The 8,110-nt window shown below is 42.4% G+C and overlaps 1 pseudogene; it reads left to right on the top strand.

Annotated features, from left to right (window-relative positions):
• The first annotated feature begins 348 nt into the window (after positions 1-348).
• LOC100944290 lies at positions 349-722 on the top strand (annotated as a pseudogene).
• The last annotated feature ends 7,388 nt before the right edge of the window (positions 723-8,110 follow it).

Here is an 8,110-nt window from a genome sequence, read left to right as displayed (position 1 = left end):
CTCAATGGAAATTGCTCTGGTCAAGGTCACTGGTGAATACATGTTGGTTACAATGACTACTTGCCTGGTTTCAGGTGTTCTATCTACTGTCCCATGGATACCTGCTCCTGAACTGCACATTTGAAAACCAATTAGGCTATCACAAATGGAAGGAAACCATTAACTTCTTAAATTTGATAACCTAGCATATCTGGTCTAATTTTGTTATTTTTAACATTTGGAATTTTATTTTGTTTTAAAGTTAAGGTTAAGGAGGAAGAGGAGGCAAGAGCAACCCCTGGACCAACTAAAGCCTGCGTTTTGCTGCATCCCCACATCCAGCGCCTCTGTCCCACCACCATTGCCACCATGCCCAAGAGAAAGGCTGAGGGCAATGCTAAAGGAGATAAAGCGAAGGCAAAGGACGAACCCCAGAGAAAGATCTGCAAGGTTGTCCCATTGCTTCTCCAATGCCAGAGCCCAAGCCTAAAAAGGCCCCTGCAAAGAAGGGAGAGACGGTAACCAAAGGGAAAAAGGCAAAAGCCGATGCTGGCAAGGAGGGGAATAACCCTGCAAAAAACGGAGATGCCGACACAGACCAGGCACAGAAAGCTGAAGGTGCTGGAGATGCCAAGTGAAGTGTGTGCATTTGTGGTAACTGGGGACTTCTGGTGACTGTACAGTTTGAAATACTATTTTTTTAATCAAGTTTTATAAAAATGAAGAATTTTGTGTTACTTTTTTTTTTTTTTTTTTTTTGAGACAGAGGCTCAAGCTGTCTCCCTGGGTAGTGTGCTGTGGCAACACAGCTCACGGTAACCTCCAACTCCTGGACTCAAGCAATTCTCTTGCCTCAGCCTCCCAGGTAACTGGGACTACAGGCACCTGCCACAACATCTGGCTATTTTTTTTTCTTTTTGGTTGTAGTTGTCATTGTTGTTTGGCAGGCCCTGGCTGGATTTGAACCCACCAGCTCTGGTGTATGTGGCTGGTGCTTTAGCCACTTGAGCTATAGGCACCAAGCCTTTACTTTTTTTTAAAGTTGTGTTGTTAGTGCACAGAACACTTCATTGTTTGGGGGGGTGGAGGGGGCATATGTCACTAGTAGAATGTCTCCAAAGCTAGACTAATATAAAGGAAAATGTCTTTTCCCTCTAGTTTTAAGAGACTTCCTCTTGGTTCCCTAGTGGAGGGATTCCCTGATGTTGACACACAGCTACCTTGGCACAAACGCCTTGTGGTATGGAAAAACTAATTTGTTTTTGTGTCCTATTCTCTCTCTGCCTTCTGCCTAATCTCAACTCCCTTAAACCCAGTCACCTCTTGGGACCTGACCTCCAATAATTGGTTATCAGTATGTCAAAGAATCTGGACTTTTCCAACAAGACCACTGAGACGGCAGCCCTCAAAATAGCAGTGGCAGATTGTTGGATCTTCAGATAAATTCTGCCATTTTATTTCCTGAAAGTCAGAGTCAGTTTGTTCAAAGTTGTTAAACAACATGCTAAATGTGAAATGTTACCCCTCACTCCTCACTCTAAACTTCCCTGTTCAGAGCATCAAATGAAGACTTCCCTGGGTTTTATAGTGGCTTTCTGATTTTTGGTAGAACATTGAAGAAAGGAGTTTGTATGTTGTTGTATACTGTTAATGATTGTCTTGCCTGAAATACCATGATTGTTTCTGAAAAGTATCTTTAATAAAGCTGGATACAGCTTAGCATGGGAAAAAAACATAAAGGTCAGATTAATATAAGGGTACATATGATTAGGTACATGCAGCAAGGGTGCATTGTTTGTGTTTGTTAGGTAAAGTCCAAGTTGTAGTTGAGCCTTTTTAGTCTTATTTTGTACCATATAATTTTATGAGACAATTGAGCCAATATAATTAAAAATAGAAACTTGTCCAGGTCTATACACACAACAGGGGGCATTGGCAGGCAGTTATCCAATAAATTTGCACTATTTAGGCAAGGAAGTGTAATAGTTGAGACATCTTGTTCCTTCCTCACCCCATCACTGGGGAGATGATGAAGATCTCATTGCAAGATCCATCTTCCCTATCATTGTTGCCTCAATTGGTGTGCTTTAATCATGAAGGATGTGGCAACACCTGTGGTTCAGTGAGTAGGGTGCCTGTCCCATAAACTGAGGGTAGTGGGTTCAAATCTGGCCCCAGCCAAACTGCAACAACAACAACAAAAAACATAGCTGGATGTTATGGCTGATGCCTGTAGTCCCAGCAACTCGGGAGGCTGAGGCAAAAGAATTGCCTAAGCCCAGGAGTTGGAGGTTGCTGTGAGCTGTGATGCCACAGCAGTCTACTGAGGGTGACAAAGTAAGACTTTGTCTCTAAAAAAAAAAAGAAATCATGAAGGATGTGAGTGATTGTCTTAGTGTTTGCCTCCCCTTTTCCTGGGGAGAAGGATCCATCGTATCACTGTTGACGGTCTAGAATGTCGCATTTTTTACTGTAAAGGAATCACGTGGCATGAGAGTGGGGTTGTAGAAACTAGGCAAGCAACATCCTGTCTTAACAAATTGCAATGGAAATAGTCTCTCTCCTCAGGCCTGGAGGGAAAAGATTGTGCTTCAGACTCCCCAGAAGGGGCTCTGAATGGGCTCTAAGATAGTGATCTTGTGGCTCTGAGTGGTGGGGGAAGCCATTCCTAATACATCTATATTAGAAGGAACTGCTTTGTAAGTGACTCACGATTTATTGCCCTGGAATATGTACATCTTCCTTGCTAACTAGGAGGAGAGTAAGGGATCTCCATCTATCTTTTAGAAACTCAAACTATTTCTTCTTTGTCTCCTCATAGGGCATTCTCCATTCTATCTTTTTCCAGAATGAAAGGTTCATTTATCTCCCTAGAGAAGGTCTGAATAAGGGCAAGATATAATTTAAATGCAGTCAGGCTTAAGATAAATCAGTCATAAGGAAGCAATTATTTTATATTAAATCTGTGTCCTTTCTAAAAAGGAATTTGTATTTATCAATTAACTCATTTCCATCATTTAATTTTTCTGAAAGAGATTAGGAACTTAAAAAATATTCATTGTGGCTTTTTTTATTTGTAGAAAGATGTAGACAGCCTGGAGGCTCCTATTACATCATAGTAATCATATTCATCAACATTTAAAAATAATATTGAGAAATATTGTAGATCTTATTATTTTGCTTTAAGTATTTAAAAGTGCATGCAACGTTTTTGTCATACATTCCAGATTATTAGATTAGTAACAGAAATGTCTAGCAGGCAACTGATCACAGTGAATATCAAATGTCTTTTGCAATCAGACTTATATTTGAATTTGGGGCCTACCATTGCATGATCTGGGGCTTGCTATTTAATCTTCCTAAGTTTCAACTTCCTTCACCAGAAAGTGGGGATACAAATGGCATCTGACTATAGTGAGTGGCTACCATTTTAGCCTGTCTGCTATGCATGTCCATTTCATCTGCAGGGAACCTTTCCCTTTCTTTCAGGAACAACTCCCTACCTTACTCTCAGCTCATAATGTTCTGGTGTGGCTCACCTGCCTGCACTGAATCTGCTGATCTTGGACTTCCAGCCTTCAGAACTGTGAGCAATAAATTTCTGTTGCTTATAAATTACTCAGTCTAAGGTATCTTGTTGTAGCAGACTGGGCAGACTAAGGCACTTGGTCACAATGATAGCTAATGTATGTGTTCTAAGTGAAACCAGTGACTTCTGCCAATGCTACTGGAAATGCTACTGCTAATCTTCTCCTGGAGGATGACAAACTAAACTGGTACAATGTAAGCCTGGGCCTGCTGGTGGCTATTTTTGCCACCCCATTAATGATCCTTAATGAAACCAACACAGAGAAAAGCAAAGTCAAAACATGGAGAAAGAGAGTGTCCTAGAAATATCACTTGAGCTGCTATCTCCAGCTGTACCCAAAGCACAGAGCAGCCTTGGATTCTTAACAGCATAAACAAACAGCAGAACATTTTGGCAGTGTTTCCAAAAGCCGAAAGAATCCTGAATTCTATAGACATTGATATACCTGGAGGTGGGGACATGCAGGGGAAAAAAATCTAAAAAATGGAACTGGTTAAGTCAGGGCAAGGGATGGAGATTCAAGAAGGCTAAAAAGTTGGTGGCCCCTATAATATGGTTACCCTACAAAGCTTACTATTATTAGCATTGGTAGCTGACCCAATATTTGCCACTCTTCATCTTGTGTTCCTCTCCCAACCCCTAAGGCAAAAGTCTGTTGCCTACTTAGTTCAACCCTTGAGAATTGTTGTATGATTTAGTGCCTCTACCCTGATGACCTTTTTAATAATCAAGAGACCACCCATGTGTTTGAGTCGTGTGACTACTTCTTCAATCTGTAAACCCACACTCTAAAAATCTTAATAAAAACTTCCTGAGATTTCAAATCAGTGGGGCATCTGTCCCCCCTCTCCAGGCTGCTACAGTGTTAGTCTCTCCGGGTCTCAGCAGACTTTTTCACAGAAGCTCTGGGTGTTAGTTTCTAGACTTGGTTTCTCCTTCCACTTCTGACCCTGCTTGGTGAAGGGTCAGAATTGGGGAATTCTTAGTCCTGGGTGTTGGGCTGCCTCCCATGCCAACCAGCTCCATCAGTGATCTCATTCCCTAAAGGCTGGACTCATGTCTGCTTTGGGTGTGCAGTGCTGGCCTGGAATCACCTTTTCTCCTTTCTAATATTTCCATTTGAACTCAGGTTTCATCTTAGCTCCCAGAGGAGTCTTTCATGCTTTCCTTTAAAAACAGTCAAATGATCATTTCCACAAGCCTTGAGGGGTTTAAAGTTGAATGGTCTGCAAGTTGCTCTGGCCTGAGTAGACATAAGGCATATATGTCTCTCAGCACATAAGGCGTAACCATCTGTGTCCTCCTGACTGTGAAACACTCTGTGCAAACTGCGGCAGCAAATCAAAAGCTAACCGTCCAGCAGTTGTAGTGCCGCCAACCAGTGTCCCCACTGGCTGGTGAAGAACACACCGCTTCTGTTGGGTTGGCTTTCTTGCCTCTGACGGGGAAGGAAATCCACCTCATACCTAGTTATGTGAGGCCCCCAGCGGACCTGGCATGGAGGTTACAAACCATCGCCAGGGAGCCTTACTTGATTGGAAACCCAAGCCTGCCTCACCCCTCACATCTGCAAAGCTCTTAATATTTTTACATGACATTTGCATATATGCTAGAAATGCTCTTACCTTGCCTCCACTAAATCAGCTTGCGAGTCAGCTGACCCTCCCCACCCCCTCTGTAAAACGTGGTAGCTGAGGACTACCTCAATTTGAACACTTTTCTTCATAAAAAGTTACTCTCTAGAGGCAGCACCTTTGGCTCAAAGGAATAGGGCACAGGCCCCATTGTCAGGGCCTAGGACTGGCCAGGTCTCAGGCCGGCTTAGGTGGGTTCCAGATGCAGAACGCTAAGCTACTGCTCAGGAACAGTTTCTCTTAGGTGCCTGAGGGCTATCTACCTTAGCTGGAGAGAGAGAGAGTAGTGTGTGTCTTAGAGAGAGTAAAGCAGTCATGGAATAGATAGATTTTACTCTTCAGTAGAACTTGGTAATTTTCAGCAGAGAGACACCGTACTAGTGTTCTGCAGGCAGGAGAGGTGACAGAGTCAGAGTCAGAGTAAGTGAGTCCATGATAGAAAGTGCACGCTCCTTAACTGCCTTCTCCTCCAGCCTAATGTAAGGCTGATCTTGTGCTTCTCAACACCACAGGTGTAGAGACTGCCAATTCACCACTGCTCTCATCTGACAAGCTCTCATGCTTGTTAGAACTAAATCCCTCTCCATGCCCTTCTCACCAAGGTGTTCCATCATTGACCTACACAAGTGTTTCTTACAACTCTCACTCCTCCTAGCCATAAGCTATACAGGCTGCTACATCCCATATACTAGAAGTGGCGGGTTCAAACCCAGGCCTGGCCAAAAAAAAAAAAAAGTTACTCTCTAGTAATGTCTTGTAAACCACATGATGAGACCTATGAATGGGTCATGAAAATTTAGAAGATTGTATCTAGAATTAAAAAAAAAAAATCAAAGGCCAGGCACAGTGGCTGAGGCCTATAATCCCAGCACTTTGGGAGGCCTACATATAAGAATCTCTTGAGAGCAGGAATTCAACACCAGCCTGCACAACATAGCGAGACCCTATCTCTATAAAAAATGTAAAGCATTAAAGAAGAAAGTGAAATAGAAGGAAAAATATCAACATGGATCACACATCATAAGGGTGAACTATGTCTTCTAGAACTTTGGTTTGAGGGGCCTGTGTTTGTGCGTATGAATGTTGGCGTGCAGATATTGGGCTGTAGTAAGAAATGCCTTACTGTGGATTTGCAGTGACATAGTTTCAAAGATACAGCTCTAATATGCCCAGGTGCCTCTGTTCCTACCAATCATGCTTGTCAAGTTTCAGTTGTAGTTATTCCTAGACTTGTTTTTAGTAGTTGTATTTGTTTACTTTATCTTAAATTGTAACAATTGAATTTAATGAATTTAAGACTGATGAGCTACACTTAGTATTTCACATGCCTGGGAAGTTCTTAAGAAAATGCCACATGAAGGCTACGTTAACCAGTTTGATAGAAATATTTCAAATTGTCTATAAAGCCAGCACATTGTATCCCAGGATTGCATTAATGTACACAGCTATGATTTAATAATAATAATAATAAAAAGGGTGATGAGCTGGGGAAGTGAAGAGGCAGTGAATCATTTCCAGAAAAACAAAGTGGAATAATTTGGAAAGATTTGATAAAATGAGTTGCTTTAAAAAAAATAGCTGCCAAATTAAGTTTGGGTGAGATCACTAGGACATAGTAAGGGGAAATGTGAAAAATTCAAGGTCTTAATTCATACAGCTTTAAGTTGTAATTCCTTAAAAAAAAAAAATCGCTTTGTGCAAGAAAGACCAGGAGGTGCTCCCGTCAGCACCTCTAGCGCCTGTCTACTACATGTCTCGACAGCGAGGACTCAGTGGTCAATGGGACCCACTTGGAGACGACAGGGAATAGACTCCAGTCTGCCCTCTCGGGCGGACAGTTGGTCACTAAAGACAGACTTGAAGTAAGTAATTATGACTATAACAGAGCTATGACGGGGCAGGGCAGGGTGGGGAGCACTCAAATCTTTAGTCTTTAGTTTGTTTCCTCATTTGTAAAATGGTAATGAACGCAACTAACTGCCCTTCCTATCATCCCTTAAAGGTTTTAATGAGGATCAAGTGAGAAATTGATTTGAAAGAATGTGCCCTGGGAAAGTAGGAATATTATTAGAAATAGTCTCTGGCACAGGTCATGGTCCGATGACACTTAATAAATGTGGGAGCATGGAAAGAAGTGATTGAGTGAGAAATAACATTTTTATGGGAGATTAAATCAATTATGTGGCGGAAAATGTGTTATATACTTAACTAGCTAGAAGGTTTAGAAACCTGCTCCTCTTATATTTTCTTTTGACTGGAGCTAACATTTGTCGAGGTCCTTCCCAAATCTGCTGAGAACCTGAGAACTTGTTTCCCCTCTCCTCCTTGCACCTGAGCCCTGCGCAGAGAAAGCCTGTTTCCACCCCCAGCCAGGGTTGGGTTTTATTTTTATTTTCTTTTTTCTTTTTTTGAAGACAGAGTCTCCCTCTGTCACCCTAGGTAGAATATAGTGATTCTACCAATCATAGAGTAATCATAGCTCACTGCAACCTCAAACTCCTGGGCTCAAGTGATCCTCCTACCTCAGCCTCCCAAATAGTTAGGACTACAGATGCCTGCCACACCCGGCCAGTTTTTTCTAGTTTTAGTAGAGACGTTGTCTCACTCTCACTCAGGCTGGTCTTGAACTCCTGAGCTCAAGCAATCTACCCACCTCAGCCTCTCAGAGTGCTAGGATTACAGGGGTGAGCCACTGTGCCAGGGCAGAGTTTTATTCTTAATTTTTCAACAGCACCCAGAATGGCTCCAGACATTCTTGGAAGAGAATGGTTCTGTGCCCCACTGCGTCTTCAAACTACTGTGCGTGCCATTTCTCTCCTGCCTGTCTTTTGCCACTTTCTTGGTGAGTTCCCCATTAATTCCCATTTCCTCACCACCCGCTTATTCTTAGTCTGGTTCTTGCCTCTCC

Source organism: Otolemur garnettii, unplaced genomic scaffold, assembly GCF_000181295.1.
Source record: "Otolemur garnettii isolate 467f Iridium unplaced genomic scaffold, OtoGar3 scaffold00028, whole genome shotgun sequence".
NCBI lineage: Eukaryota > Metazoa > Chordata > Mammalia > Primates > Galagidae > Otolemur > Otolemur garnettii.
Note: the sequence above shows the minus strand (reverse complement) of the source record. Positions and strands in the feature narration are given on the sequence as shown.